Here is a 16,066-nt window from a genome sequence, read left to right on the forward strand (position 1 = left end):
GCACAGCCTTCAGGCACATGCCTTCCCAGGCACCTCTAGCTATTATTAGTGCAGGCTGTCTTTAAAGCACACTGCCACCCTACTAGCAGCACACTTACCCTGGAGCCATATATCCCTCCTGCTCCTTTTTCCTCACAGACATTGGTGCTTCTACCACCCCACATCAATGTGATCAGAAATGCAGCCTGGCTGGAAAGGCTAAGCTAAGGGGATGGGGAGTCAAATCACTCACAGGCACTGTGTGGGCTTCAGCTGTGTGGGTTTTCAAATGCTGGTGTTGCAATGCATTCTTCCAAGCTTCACTGCCACAAAAATAGCAATCCCTGGTGGGACTCAAACCATCGGTGCACTTAGTGGTGTGTGTGCTTAACCATGACACCATAGCACTGAGGGACATCACTAGGTGAACACCCAGAGCCAGAATTTACAGATCTTACACAGGTATCAGTCAACCCAAGACTTAACAGCAAAGGCCTCCTGTGCAGTTACAGAAAAATGAGGTTGGGTTGCCCAGATGAATCCCACAGCCATATGAAACTGATGCTCACAAGCTGACTGACAACAGAACAGCCAAGAAACATCTTTGTTCTTTTTGTATTCACACCCATTGGAAGAGCAGCTCTGCTAGATTTACAAATCAAATAAATAATCCATTATTAGTTGGTAGAAAGGAAGAAAGGTCAGCTTTAATCCCCAGATTTTTTAAAGGAAAAAATTAACTATGATGAACAATAAAGAATATTTAAAAGTAGTTTTGTCTACCTGAAGTGAAACCTCTGTCTAAAGACCAGTTGACAAGTCATGTGAAATTTTTTTAAGGGAGCATCAACTTTACTTTAACAAATAAAACACATTTATTTCAGTTCTTACTTTTTACTGTAAATATTCACATAGAACAGATAATGCATTTCACACTACTTTTTGATAAAAACCCAAAAACATTCATAGTCATACTTCATATTCATAGCTATATTTTGGGTCGGAAGGGATCTTAAAGGTCAACTGGTCCAAACCCCTGCATTACATGGGGATATCTTTCACCAGACCAGGTTGCTCAAATTCCCATCCACCTGGGCCTTGATAACTTGCAGGAACAGAGCATCCAGAGCTTACCTGTGTGTATCATTTAAGGTCATACCATTATGATAAATTTCCTGTCATGAGATCTATTCAACAACCACTTGGGAGCCAGAATAAGACACAAAATATTCCTCTAAGAATGAAATAATATCATAATAAAATTATGCACACTGTATTTAAGAAATCTATTCTCGTATTCAGGATCTATATCCAACATGCAGTGACATCTGTCTGCCTTTTCCACCAGGGCTCAGCAGCTCTTCATTAGTTAGGTAACCACTGTGAACTGTTAATTCTATGTTTATTGTCTTCAAATTACACTTGGTTTTGTTCTTCGCCTTTACATACCAACATTTCTAGATTTAATACATTACTCATTCCATAAAATTATCTGTATTTATTTTTTAAATACAGCAATAACCCCATGAACAAAACAAAAAATATATTATTGTGCTTTTTTCCAAGTCAAAAATCGTATTTCCCTCCTCTCTTTTCTGCTACTCAGTATAACAGTGCAGAGGGACATCAATGAGAAAACCTTCCAATTTTCTTCCTTTATGTCAACATACAGCAGCTGTCCTCTGAAAGCTGATAAATAGTACAAAATGGGTGCAGTGTTTACTTTTGGAGGGCGGATGTTAGTAAGTCAGGCTCAAGAAACTGAGACTGCCTTACCTTGAACATTCATCAGTGAGCAAAGTGAGATAACTGTGTGTCTTGGAAGTGCTCTGATCCCAGCCTGTGGAATCCCAGGCTCTCATTCTGAACACTGATATTTTTCATAGCAATATCCCATTGTCTGCTTAACTGTCCACCTATCTTACTAAAATAACTACTGCAAAAGTAGCACCATCTTATTCTGCACAATCCATCTGCCAGACACGTTTAACTTCTGCAGAATGCACTCAAATTACTTGAGCAAGTTGTCCATTCCTCAAGGAAAGTCTTCTGGGCCACCTGGAATTTTTCTTTTTTAAGAGCATTAGTAATGCACAACCAACCGCAGAAATGTAGGAAAAAAAAGTGCAGGTGCAGCACACATGTCCACTGAGGTTGCTGCCTGTTTCACATACCCTGTCAGGCCCTAAATAGCTACAGAATGTGCCAATTCACTGACCCCAAGAGACTGATAGCCTTTAGACAGAGATTCACAAGAACTGGATTTAATTCTAGTACTGGCATGAACTCCTGAATTACCTCAGATATTTTGATCTTGCTGCCCCCCTCCATCCATTGCACAGTAAGAGAAAATTGGTTTTCGTGATTCATGAAACAAATTCGGTTCATTAGAAGTTCACATTGAATATTTTGCAGCTTTTGCAAAGGGCAAAGTATTTAGGAAAGTTGCATTTGCCTGAGGTATAACAGTTCCTAAAGGAAAACTCATTTAATACATAAAAGCAGTACAAGTGAATGTCATGGAGAAATCAATGATCTCTACAGAAAAAAAATTATAGAAAAACATACATCCAGTAATTTCACAGTACATACATCTCTGGCCTTTGGGACAAAGGACTCAGCCAGATAAATGCAATATTTAACTTTTCTCAGCCTCTTCATTCTAATGTCTTTGGATGTCTTGCAAAATCACAGTTTTTGAGAAAGCCACTAGAAGCTAAAATTCTCGTGAGCTAATACAAGAGTAATTAAAGGTTACAAACATTTCAGACAATCAGAAAACGCATTTTCAGTTGAGATTGCCTTATACAGGAAACATGTGGCTCACAGGTCAGTCACAACTCACTAGGTCAAGCTATAACATGTTTATCTATCACCTGATAACATTACATGTCTCTCAGGAAATGCAGGCATAAAAGACTGATCTTAATATGGCTTTCACATGTGCAGGTTTGTAGAATTTATTACAAGACCAAAAGCTCTAAGAAGGTAATATTTTTGGTTAATCCTGGTCTCCACCCCCTCCATAAATACCTGGATGTGATTATTACTGCAGTATTACCTGAGCACAACAGAAGCCCATAATTTCTTTCTGACATCATTGCCATTTTGTGACTACAGCAGAAGATCTACCACAAAAGCACATGTTAAAAGATTGATTTCCACCTCATCAATTTACATCAAAAGTGCTTAATACCTCCTCAGAAATAGCTATTATGAGCAGATGGCTGCAAAGAAAGAAATTCCACTTAAAACAGGTTTAAAGGACAGTCCAAAAATTTTGACATTGTTCCAATGCCTTCCAATTCTGCTAATTTTACAGGTTTCACTGTGGCCATAGGTTTGCACAGATTTGAACTGCAAGGTTTCTGCTTACTGCAGAGGAGTGCTTGCTGCTCCCCTGCAAAGTATGCAACTGTGCAGTATCTGATAGTGAAATTAGGCCTTATGGGACAGGCAATGCTGCTAGCAACACAAGCTCCACTTACATCAACATTAAAAAGGACAGTTAGTGTCTTCATTTCCCATAGCAGACATTGATGAGATTTAAAAAAAAAAAAAAACATACCCCTCTCTTGAAACAAAACTGCACTTCAGCCCCCTAGCATACCAAATTGTGGCTGCTGTCAGACCATAATTCATACAGGGTCTTGAGTCGCTTGAAATTAGATTCCAATATGACATTACCAGCAGCTGACTTTAAAAAGATGAAATTTAGAATTTAAATGAACATACAAAGCAAAAATGCACTGATTGATTCCAACTTGCAGTAGTCAACTAAGCTCTTCAAAGAGGCACATGTAACTAATTCAATGTATCCATAGTTTTCATTCTTCCTCTCTAGGCTATAAAAGTTTCCACTGTATGAACATTTTCCTAACCTTTGGTTTCTATTAAAAAATTGAACAAGTCAACTCAGCATTAAACTTCATTGAAAACTAATGATGAGCAGTTTTTCTGTGTTTAGTTTGAAGCATGGAATTATTAAATAGCAGAGCAGGGGGTTCACACATTTTTTCCTTTAAATGGGAAACCAGATGAGAGATGATCTCTCCTCTCTGGTGGGCACTGGTGAGGCCACACCTGGGGTACTGTGTCCAGTTCTGGGTTCTCCAGAACAAGAAAAAGATTAATATACTAGAGAGAGGAGAGTGACTGGCCACTAAGAGAAAGAAAGAAAGAAAGAAGACCAGGGCATTTCTCCTATGAGGAGAGGCTGAAAGAGCTGTGACTGACAGCTGGAGATGAGAAGGTTCAGGGAGAACTCATCAATACCTGCAAGGAGGGAGGACAGGCTCTTTCTTTCAGTGGTTCCTAGACAAGACCAGAGTGATGGGCACAGACTGAAACATAAGCAGCTCCCTCTGAACATCCAGGAACATTTTTTCTCTTTGGGAGTGACCAGGCACTGACTGAGGTTGCTCAGGGAGGCAATGGACTCTCCAGCCTTGGAGATATTCAGATGCTGTCATGACACAGACCTGTACCAAGTGCTCTAGGATGAGCCTGCTTGAGCAGGCAGGTTGGACCTGATGACTCCAGAAATCCCTTCCAATCTTAAACCATGCTGTGATCCACCAAAGAAGCAACCTTTCACAGAGCTCAGTACTTCTCTCTTCTATTCCTACAGGTGCTTGGAGCCAAGAACATGACATAAGCACATAAATATGCAGCAAGTTATTGTCAGCTTCAGCATCTCATATACCAACACACAACTAGTTTGATTATATCAGAGCTTGGAGTGTAGCAGTTTCAAAATCAGCTCATATACACTAAAGACTACTCTCTCCTGACACCAAAGTCCAATCCACTTACTACTATTGCTTCCTTTGCTCCCTCCTGACAGCTGCTCAGCTGCCCAGGATGACCAGGCTGAAAATGAACCTCAAAACCAGCTCTGGCCTGCATCAAGGACTCGATTCCAAGCATCATAATATGGAAGGAGATAGAGGAGGGAATCCACAGCCATGGGAAAATTTGCTCTGCTGGGCAGCCTCATGGTCTAATGTCAAAACAAGCCAAAATGAAATTTTGCAAGGGCTTTTAAACCAAGCTCTTCCCACATTTCCTTCCTTCTTTCTAATACTCCGTTATGGCGTTCTGAACTTCTGCTATACACTCAAGCAAAACCAACAGGGCCGTACCATATTAATCTATCAGTATCATCACAAAAAAACCCCCAAATATGCACACAATAACATCTGACAGTTATAGAGCATCAGTCTCATTTGAGTTTTCAGCATCTAATGGACAGCAAGGTTAGACAATCCTGTCCAGAGAAGCTGCAAGATAAGGCAAAGAATCAGCTTCAGTACAGCCACTCACTGATTTAACTAAAGCAAATCTGCCAACATAATTGAATCTAAGAATTATCTCTCAGCTAATCTGTTTGTACTATCAATAAGCCTCTTAGCTGGTCAACCATAAGCAGGATGACTATATGGCTTGACTTTTTGCACCCTAATCAATAGGCTCCAATAAAAACAGGAGTATTGATGATTCAAAGTTCAAACAGAGGACAGTTTTAGACAAAGAATAGTATCAGTGAACTCCTGAAATTAACTTAGGAAACATCATGCTATTCACTACAAAGTAAAATAAAAGTGCTTGTAAACTCACAGCTATCTCAGTCAAACCACAGAGTAAGCAGGAAGACTTTGAATCAGACACCAACTGGTATCTTGGAAAGCCTATGCTAACAGGAAGTTCATTCTCAAGATTTTTATCTCTCCAAGTAGCACTGATCCCACAAATGAATACACAAAATTGAGGCCTCCATACAGGTGCAGCATTCCAAGGTATCAGTGGCATTGCCTGTGGAGTTTTAATGATATGTACATGACCAGGGAAACATAACTTCACAGCACAGGCACTGCAGAGCACACACCAGTTTTACAATTCCAGCTTCATACAGTAACTCAGCTCTCTACAACTGACATGCCATTGCTGTCATTTAGTGACTAAAAAGTAGTTCTCTTACTTATTATGTTTTTGTGATAACTCTGAAAGCCACTTGGTGTGCAGTCACTACCAAAGCCTGCTCCTTTTCACAGCCTTTCTGAAGAACACAAGTGACAATCTCACTCCCAGCAGAATCAAAGAACAACATGAGCATCCCAGGGAATGATGCCAGTATGCCTTTGGTCATTTTACATGCAATTTAAGCATATTTATTCTTAAATGTTCATCTTGGTGGCATCACTAAGCTTCTTACAGAGGCAGAACTGCCAGGTACAGCTGGAGAAAAGGAATAATTCAAAAAGGAAAACAGAACTAGCTGTAAAAGCCTACCTACCAATAACATTTTTCTGACCAAGAGGAAAAAGCACAGCTACTATGTCCCTACTGTGGTTATCATGACTCCCAACAGTACAGACCAGCTCTACCGGTTTGGTTGTTCTTGCATTAATGTGGAAGTGTTGGGAAATAAGTACTGTGTGAAGTCAAATGACAGTTTTGTAAGAGTTAAAACAGGGTTACTCAAAGATAGACCAATTAAGTACCCAGCCTAATACTGGAGACTTATTAGAGCAGGCACTCATTTTTACTGAGGCAGAGGGAAAGCTATATTGCTCAAAATTTTTAACAAAGGATACACAGTTCTCTGCAAATTAACAAGAAACTACCAATCTTGAGTATTACTTAGAACATAGAACACCTAGACAGCCCAAAACAAATGATGTCCTACAAATGCTATTTCTGGTCCTGGCAGAAGGAGCACTTAAACCAACCCCAACCCTGGAGATCAACAAAATTTAAAGATTTAGAGAAGAAATATATTTCAAACAAATGTAACTCATAGACTGCCTTCCTGCTTATTTATCTCTCCTCTCCCAAGGAAAAATTTAAATAACAAAGGAAAGTGCTTTGAAGAAAAATGTGTACAGCTTTTAGAAAGGGCAACAGGTTTGGTTTTAACCTCTTGCCTTGCAATATTGCAGATGCTGCCTCAACAGCACTGACTCTGAAAATCCTTTCTACAGAACTATTTTAAGAAATTTGCATTCAGTTTACAGTCTATCACAGCAGACACGGTGACAAGTTTTAGCATTTTTCCTTTTCAGTATTACAGCAACAACAGTAAGAAACAATAATATTGATCAAGTACGCATTTAAAACAAAAATATTTAACCTGCACTAATTTCTGCAATACTAATCTCATTACTCTATCCCAAAGCAGATTGGCCAGAGTATAATTAAAATCCTCAGAGCACACTGAAAGATTAGGATCGAATTACTTCTACAAAAGCAGCTGGTAATCTGTTACAGGACACAGAATGTGTGAAGCAGCAAGGAGCTCAGGCGTGAACTGCAGCAGAGAGGAACAACAGAAGTTCCCAGCAGTTCCAGGCCAATCCTTCCAATCTGATCTGGCTCTCTGGTACGTGCAAGTTCGCTTACTCCCACCAGCTCTCACCTGTGTTCCACAAACTGTCAGAGTGCCAAGTTAACGAACATTAACATCCACGGCAAAACTTGTGTATCACATCCTGGTCTGCCTCATTAGTCAGGACTCTGGATTAAACTAGTCAGACGCTCAGAGGCTGCAGCAGCAGCTGGATATTTCACTGGGATTTTAAGCACCCACGTATCAAACATGGGGCATCACATACATAAATGCATGTGCCTAATCTCATTAATGCTTTCCTGGCATATTGTTGTGCTGCCCAGTGCTCTAGAACAGGCACCAAGTTGCAGTACGATTTTTTATTCATAATTGAACAAAAGATGAAGAGATGATTTTTGTCTGGCATGGGATTTTTTTGCACTACAGCCAGAGATCCTACTTCTTTCCACTACTATCATCCATCATTCAGTTCAACCCGCTGGCAAGTGCGAGTTCATTCATGCAACTGACAGAAACTTTTGTTTTACTTCAACAGAAATTTACATTCTATCCATTCTATCTGCTCATACAGCCGTCTGGTCTTCACTCAGTAGTTCACATTAAAAGCTGAAAACTCTTGCCTTCCACTAGGATTTTTACCATCCTGGTTTCCCTCGCTTGCAATGATGCTCATTGAAAAACAGTGAAGTAAGCTTAATGGTTTAATGTATTTTTCTTATTGTCATCACGGGTTGCTCTGACTCAGTCAAAACAGGTTACAGTGCCTCAGAGAGGGCATGTTTTTGTGAATACAGTCCCTGGGCTTGGAGACAACACTCCTTCCCCTCCTCCAGGCTTCTTCTGGTAACTCCGAAGAGCCCTGCTAGGACAAACATGTTTAAACCCAGAGTAATTCCAGCACAGGTAGAAGGCAGGGCACTACAAACAGTACATGCAACTGTGTACACACAGCAGTAAAACAGGCACATATGGCAAACTGGTCATCATAACTGCTGTTTGGTTTTAACTTTTTGTTGTTGCTTGCTTTTTTTGTTTGTTTTTTGCTGCTGTTTTCCTGATTGCAAAAACCATTACACCCACGACTTAATCTCAGTGGACTGAAAGGTTCAAATAAGGTTACAGATTGCAAGGCAGAAAAAAGTGTCTGCACGGAGACTTCTCCTGAAGTCGGAGAGAGGGAGAACATGAACCCTGGCTCCCCCTCTTTAACAGATGTTCCGTTTCTTTGGAAATTTCCTAGCTCTTCCCTATTTTTACCTGAAAAAAAAAAAAAACCCTATACATGAAGTTTCAAAATCGTCAGAGGCAAACCAAAAGAGCCGCCAAGATCTCAAACTTGTTAAAAAGCCATAATGGAATATTTTTGTCATTTTAAACAGTGGAATGCTGCCAAAAGCTATCCATAATCCCCAACGCTGAAAAAACCCAGTCAGTACTTGCAGGTCCCTCTGCGATGGCTAGAAAGCTACTTCTGCATGCAGGGGCCCCTGTATCTGGGAACAACAGCAGTTTAGCTGCAAGTAATGCGGAGGCACAATTCTGCGAGCGATTCTTGACCTTCGGTACGCAATTCCACTCATGTGCTTCTTTCCTTTCAGGGCGCGGAAGGGACAAAAGAGCACAGGCAGCAGAGCCAGGCGCAGCGCCCGCCCCCGAGCCAGCGGGCTGTGAAGGTCGAGGGGCCCGAGGAGAAGGAAGAGCGGCTGCACCTTGCTCACCCCCGTTCCGCAGCTCGCCGAGCGCTGCAGGCCTCGCCCGCACACCGCAGCCCCGGCAAGCGCCCCCCGCGCCCGTTCGCTCCTCTGGGGGCGAGCGGGGCCAGAGGCGGCCGCGCCGGTGCCGCCGCGCATCCCCGCCCGCCCCGCGCCGTCCCCCCGCGCCCTCCGCCGCACTCACCCCGCTCCGGGCCCCCCGGGCGGCGGGGCGCGGGCGGCGGCGCCCCCGCGGGCCGGGGGAGCCTCGCTGCCGGCGGCGGCCACCTCCGGGCTGCTTCCCCCCTCACGGCTCGCCCCCGGCCCGCGCCGCTGAGAGGCCGCGGCGTGCGGGGCGGGCAGAGCGCAGGGGCTGCAGTGGCCGGCTGGCTGCTGCTGCTTCTCCCTCCTCCTGCCGGCGCCTCATGTGCCCTCCTCTTCCCGGGTCTCTGCTGCCAGGCCGCCGCCGCTCCAGCTCCCCGCTCTCCAGCGGCGCCCGGGGACCGCTGCGAACCCCTCCGGCCGGGCGGCAGCGCACGTGGGGCGGCCGCCGGGCGCTCTCCGCCGCCGCTGCCGGGCGCGGGGCTCCTGCGGCCGGGCAGCCTCCTCAGGAGGCGGGGCGGCGCGGACACCTCGGGGGCTGCGGCGCCGCCCGCCGCCGGCGGGGCAGCAGGAAGGGGCGGGAGGCAGGGAGCGCCGCCGGCGGCCACCTCGGCGGCCGCTGGCTCGGTAGTCGTAGCGCTCCCTTTCCCGCCCCCCGGAGGCCATTACCTCATGGCCCGGCCCTGCCGCGGAGGAGGGGCCGAGCGTCGCCCGGCAACCGGCCCCCTGCCGCGGGACGGGCTGGGCCAGCCGCGGACCAGGATGCCCGCGGAGGGCGGGAGGGGTTGTGGCCGCGCGGAGCGGCCCGAGCGCGGCCGTGAGCAGCGCTGCCCGACGCTGCTTCCACCGCTCCCGGGACGCGCACAACCGACCTGGGCTGCTCTGGGAGGCGGAGAGGGCAAGAATGGTTACAGAAATTAAACAGCAGAAAATCCTCAAAGGAAATATTTGCTATGAATGTGCCATATATAGAGAAAAGTCTCAAGTCCAAGTTCTTTTCCACTCTTTTTGGTGGTGCCCCGCGACAGGACAAGAAGCAATGGCCATAAACTAAATCACAGGAAGTTTCAACTGAACATGAGGAGGAACTCCTTTACATTGAGGGTGGCAGAGCACTGAACAGGCTGCCCAGGGAAGTCATGGAATCTCCCTCTCTGGAGACATTCAAAACCCTCCTGGATGAGTTCCTGTGTAACCTGCTCTCGCTCACCCTGCCTTGGCAGGGGGGTTGGACAAAATGATCTACAGAGGTCCCTTCCAAACCTATCCTGTGATAAATGCAATAATTATGGGGGGGGGGGAAAGGTCGCAAACCTAGAACAAATCAGGACTTTATATATTTGCAGCTCACAGAACTATTTATTGGAGAAAGGTTTGTCTGTTTTTGTCTGCTGGCAAGGGAGGAATAGAACTGTGTTCAAGGTTACAGCTGGTAAGACCAAAAAAAAAAAGGTTGCAGTCGTGCTGGTGGTGACAGGATTCTAGAAGCATGGAATAACCTCCAGAGAGTGTAAATGAATTCAGGGCTTGACCCCGAATAACCCATAAAAAGAAATGATCCAACCCTTCACAGATGCAAACAAAGAGAATCCCAGATGGGTATGTATGCTTTTGGGTGGCAGAAAAGAGGAGAAATATTGCAAGGGCAACAGGATTCTCAGGCAGCAGCCTTCTGAGCAGGCGTGTCTACAGAGCAAATCCCCTGCTAGTGATTTAAATGGGGCATGTGAGTCAACCTAAAAGCTTGGTGCTGCTGCCAAAAGGAACAGGCTGCTCTCCCCACTTCTCCTGTGGAGGACACAGGCACTCCTGGTTTTCCCAAGGGCTGGTTCTGCTGCTTAGGATTCCTCAGTGAGTGACTCAGTTTACTAACCTCACACAGAACTGTATTTTTTTCTTGTCGGTTTTCTGCCCCGTTACTGAACTGATTCACCCTAACATCATAGAAATATGGAGTGAGCACAAAAGATGAGTTGAAACCATTAGTCTGGGAGGAAAGGGACCCACCCCTCTGGTAACCTTGCACTCTTAAATCATGTCAGTAGTCTCATCTAAATCCTCCCTAAAATAGAAAGTCCATGTTACTGCTAAGAAGTCTAACAAAAAAGTTGGTGCCTTCCACTTCTCACCCTTAGCTGAGTCCTCCCATTGCTCCTTTTGTGCTAAATCTTGAATACATGTGACCTTGCCAGTGAGCACACTAAATCAGGAAGCTTTAAAAAAGGGTTCTTTTCTGATTAATACTGAAACAGCTAACTCTGAACTCAGATGAGTGACAGAGGTTGCACAAGAGAGGAAACAAGACTGAGAGGTTGCAAAAGATGGATGGAGCCCCAAAGCAGCAGCTGGGAACTCGTTATAATGTGTAACATAAGGCCAGTGAGACAGCAGTGAGGACTAATGGTCTGTACAGTGAAGGAGAAGTAATTATGAGGAACAAAAGTTTGCTCTGTGCTTTACATACTATAAATGAGAAGCAGAGGGGTAAAAAAAAGCTTTCAGTTCCAGAAAAACAGAGGAAGACACAGAACAGAAGCACCTTGGAATCCAGCCCAGGAAGAAAATCAAATGCTGAGGAAAAAAAAGAGAAGGCAGAGGGAAAACCAGGAAGTAGAAAAGTGAATATTCACACCAAACACAGTGAGAAACAAGTGAGCATGGTTCTAGGTTTCTTATTGAGAAGAACCAATTGACCTGTCACGTCTGTAAGGAACAAGGATTTGAGATGTACTGCTGAGACTGAAAAGACTCTTGTTAAAGTGAGCAGAAGTCCTTCACAGTGGGAGAAATGGCAATGGCACACACTATTTACACTCAAACACAGTATACAGAAAAGAGAATTTGGGGCTGTGAAATTGCCAGGCCCTTGCATGCTAGGTGTGCATCTGTACACTGGCCATATGACTTGGTAGCAATTGTTTGGTAGTGCTGTGCCAAATCCTCCTGATGATTTTTTGGTCATGTGGTGCTATAGTGCACATAAGCATACTCCTCTGCATTTCTATCACCAGCTCAATTTCTACCTAATAATTCCAAAGCTGGCAATTGATGCGGTAACCAACTACTTGCAAAAAGTTTCCTAGGTTTCTCTGCTCTCCTTCTGATTTTGTTATCTTTTCCATTTCCTCTCTCTTCTTGATTTTATCATATATGATATTATCATCACATGATATTTTCATATTCATTCTCAATTTTGCTTCCTTGGTTACATCTCTAGAAGAGACTTTATTTCCACCCTGATAAAATACAGGACCTTTTAAATGTACTTTTCAGTGAGCGAGTGTGCTGATGTTTTTCTTCTAATCCTCACCATTCGCTGTCTGTAGAACCTCTTTTATAGGCCCTGTAGAGTAATCAAAGAATACAATAAAAGCTTTAAAAGCATTTGAAACCAGTTTAAGAAATCTCTGATTAGTTTGCCAGCTGAAGACTCCAATTGCAGCTGCAATTGTGGGGTAAACGATTTTAATCTCAGAGAACAAACTAGTTCCAGTGGGCATTAACAAGTGATTGGAGAGAAAAAAAAATCTCTAAAACATACCCTGTGTTTCTGAATAGCTGCCACGGAGTTAAGAAGAAAGGAGTTGTAGTGCTTTCTCTTTTTGTTCTTCCTGCTGGTACCTGGTGTTGCTAGCCCCATTTCTCACACTTTTATAACAGCATGAACTAAGTAATGCTGCAAATTCTTTAAAAATATCTATAAAGTGTCTGCATAACACTGCCTGTACAACATCATTTCTTGTTTAAATGGTGTTTTTTGTAAAGCTGTCATTGCTTTTACCTGAATCCGTATCAAAACACACAGATTCTTAGGAGTTGTCTCACAGAGCACATGAAAATTAACAATGTAAGTACTTTTGACTGATTTTTCTTGTTTGATGTTTGGGGGTTTTGTTTGTTTTGAAGGAGATTTTTTGTTTATTTATTTGTTTCGTTTTACAGGATGTTCTTCAATGCTACCTTTGCTGGAAGAATCAAATCAGCAGAAAAGCTTTTCTTGTGAAGAGCTTTGTGCTTCTTTCAGCTAGCATCAAGCAGCACCAATGCCTTCCCCTTCTTCAACTGCATCTCTGCTGGAAATTTCTTTCCTGTAGAGGGGCTGCATCGTTCAGGAGCACTACCAAATTATGGAATTGGCCTGAAGTGTTTTTCTGACTATGATTTAAGGAGAGCTGATGCTGATTTGAGCAAAAACACATGGAAAATGAGAGGCTAAATAAAAATAAAATAAGTAAGTAACTTTATGGGCCAGCTAAAGCATAAACATAAGCTGAGGAGAGAAATAAAATGAAGATGAAAATATTTAAAGGAGAAAACTCATAAAAAATTTTCTTCATAGTAGATCATAAATAATAATTATGGCAAAAGAATCATTATTCCAGATCTTACAGCTTGAGGAAAAAAAACAAAAAAACAAATGGAGGCAAACAGTGACTCAGAGGATGGGGTTTTGCACATATTTTACATTAATGAGATGCAAGTTGGAATAAATAGTTTGTAAAGCTCAGATTAGCATTATAAGTGAAGTCAAGTACACAAAGAGGAAATGAAATGCTAGATAGTAGGGTAATGATAAATGTGCCAGGCATTCATTTTGCAAGAAAAGGAAAAAACCCATGTAATCAAGAAAAGTCAAATGAAAATTATACCATGGAATGATGATAATACTTCTGACATTGTGAATTTTAATCAGAAAGCAAAAGACATTCTGAGTATACAGTCTGAATTTTCAGAATATGCAACATAAAAGCCACTGCTTGCTGCTGGAACAGTGAATTTGTATATGTGATAAAGAAGCATGACTCCTGAGTGAGTACAAACTGCTGGATGTAATTGAAGAAAACAGGATGTTCTCCTGCCATGTTATACCTAGAACAGATGAAAATAATACCACCAGCATAGCAAGCTTAACACACCATCAATTGCATTAAAACAAGGAATGGTTTCATCATTGAAATACGCACAAAAAAATAAAATTACATAATCTCAAAATTACATAAACAGAATGGTAGTCACTGGAAAAGCAAAATATTGTCAAGGCCTATTCAGCCTCTCTGTCTCAGCAAGACAGTCATCATCATATTTTGGAAGTCAGCAAGTAGGCTTAGGTACTGAGGATGCTGTTAGTAGTGAACCTCACAGCAGAAGAGTATCAGCTCTGCCAGCCAGGCTCACAATGCCAGTGGCAGAGCTGATTATACTCAGGAATGTGATATGAGAAATGCCTGGCAGCTAATCCATTACAATTAACCCCATCTCTAAACAAACAAATAAACAAACAAAAAGGAAGTTGGTCCTGACTGCAGTATCATATTCAGAGCAGTTGCTGATTTCCAGGGAAACCCAATTATTTTGGGAAGGTAAAAATACCTTGTAATATGCCCACCTTAAAAGGTATTAACTCAGAGAGTATTAAAATTTTCAGCATATATCACCACATCTCTTTCCAACTTTAGGCATGTGCAAAGCATTGAGACCATAACAGAGGAAGAGGAAACACAAGGCTGGCATACATGTAGTGTTGGTGACCTTGCAAGTTGATCCAGTGAGCTGAGATGTGGAGCCTTGTTATCTTACAAGAAACTACTAGTAATTTTTTTGCCTCATCAGTGAGGCAAAACTTTGAACCACCGCCTCACCAGTGAGACAAATTTTGAAACATTATTGCAAAACACAAACTGTTTACAATACTCAAAAAAGTGTAGAGGAGAACTCTTTGATTGGGAAAAAAAATTTCACACAAGAACCCCAGAAAGCACCTAAGAATTTGAAAAGTTGTTGCTATTTTCAAATGTCAGAAATATATGATACTAAAACAGTAAAATTTGAATTTATTTCATGAATGTGAGATGGACCAGTAAGTACAACAGAGTTGTACTAGAAACCCAAGGTAAAAAAATCATAATATCATATCAAAATGATAATATCATAATCACATATTAATGTTACCACAGAAATACAAAAAATAAATTACAAAGTTTCACTCAAACAATGAAAATATGTGCCAATTTCAAGAGGACATTGTAAAATAATCTGAAAATAAAAAGCACAAGATAAAGATGTGCCCAGGTCCACCAATCTGCCAAAAGGGTCAAACACCAGAAAAGTGGCTTTATGCACTTCCCAGGAATGACAGTACTGTCAAGGCAAATGGAACATAAGAGTATTTTATTTGAGCAACTGAATCATCCTACCCTAGATGCCGAGAATAGAAATTCTCTTGAGAATGGGGTCAGTCTGGAATAGAAATAAACACCGTGTACTAACAAGATGGGATAGAGCATGAGTAATCATGATATCTGAAAAAAAAAAAAAAAAAAAGAAGAAAGAAAAGCTAGTACATATGGCAAAATAAAACAATTGTATAGCATTTTCAACAGGCATTAGAGCACACTGAAGAACACATCTTACAAAATATGGAAACACACCTCAAAATTAAAGGCTACTGCTCCAACTTTTGAGAACCAGGCAAAATGTCAGAGGCTTGCGCAGTACCCATTGAGGGAAGAGCAGTGAAGTGTTTAAGCATGCCTGAACTATGTGCTTGCAATCACGAGATCTCAGTTTGCCTTAAATTAGATCATATATTTATTTGAGAACAAGAATTTGATTACATCTGACTGTCCCGTCTAAATAGCCAGGCAAATAGCAAGGCTGAGTTTGCTGCACAGATTGCTAGGAGTATTGAAATGGTGCAAACAAGACAAGAGAATATTTTGCATTCTGTTCTTGAATGCTGAAAATATTCCCATAGAAAAGTTCACTGCAGTTGAGTGCAATGCTTAAAGTCATGTTAAGTAACAGGATAAACTCAGGAGTAACAGACTGAAACAGTAACTAAAAGGCCAAAGATAACAGTCTTTTAATTACAACCCTGATCTGTATTTGTAATACTTTCTTTCTGCAAGATTACTCTCATACCTGAAGCAACATGTCTGAAGAGAGA

The sequence above is a fragment of the Ammospiza nelsoni genome, chromosome 1, assembly GCF_027579445.1.
Source record: "Ammospiza nelsoni isolate bAmmNel1 chromosome 1, bAmmNel1.pri, whole genome shotgun sequence".
Taxonomy (NCBI): Eukaryota; Metazoa; Chordata; class Aves; order Passeriformes; family Passerellidae; genus Ammospiza; species Ammospiza nelsoni.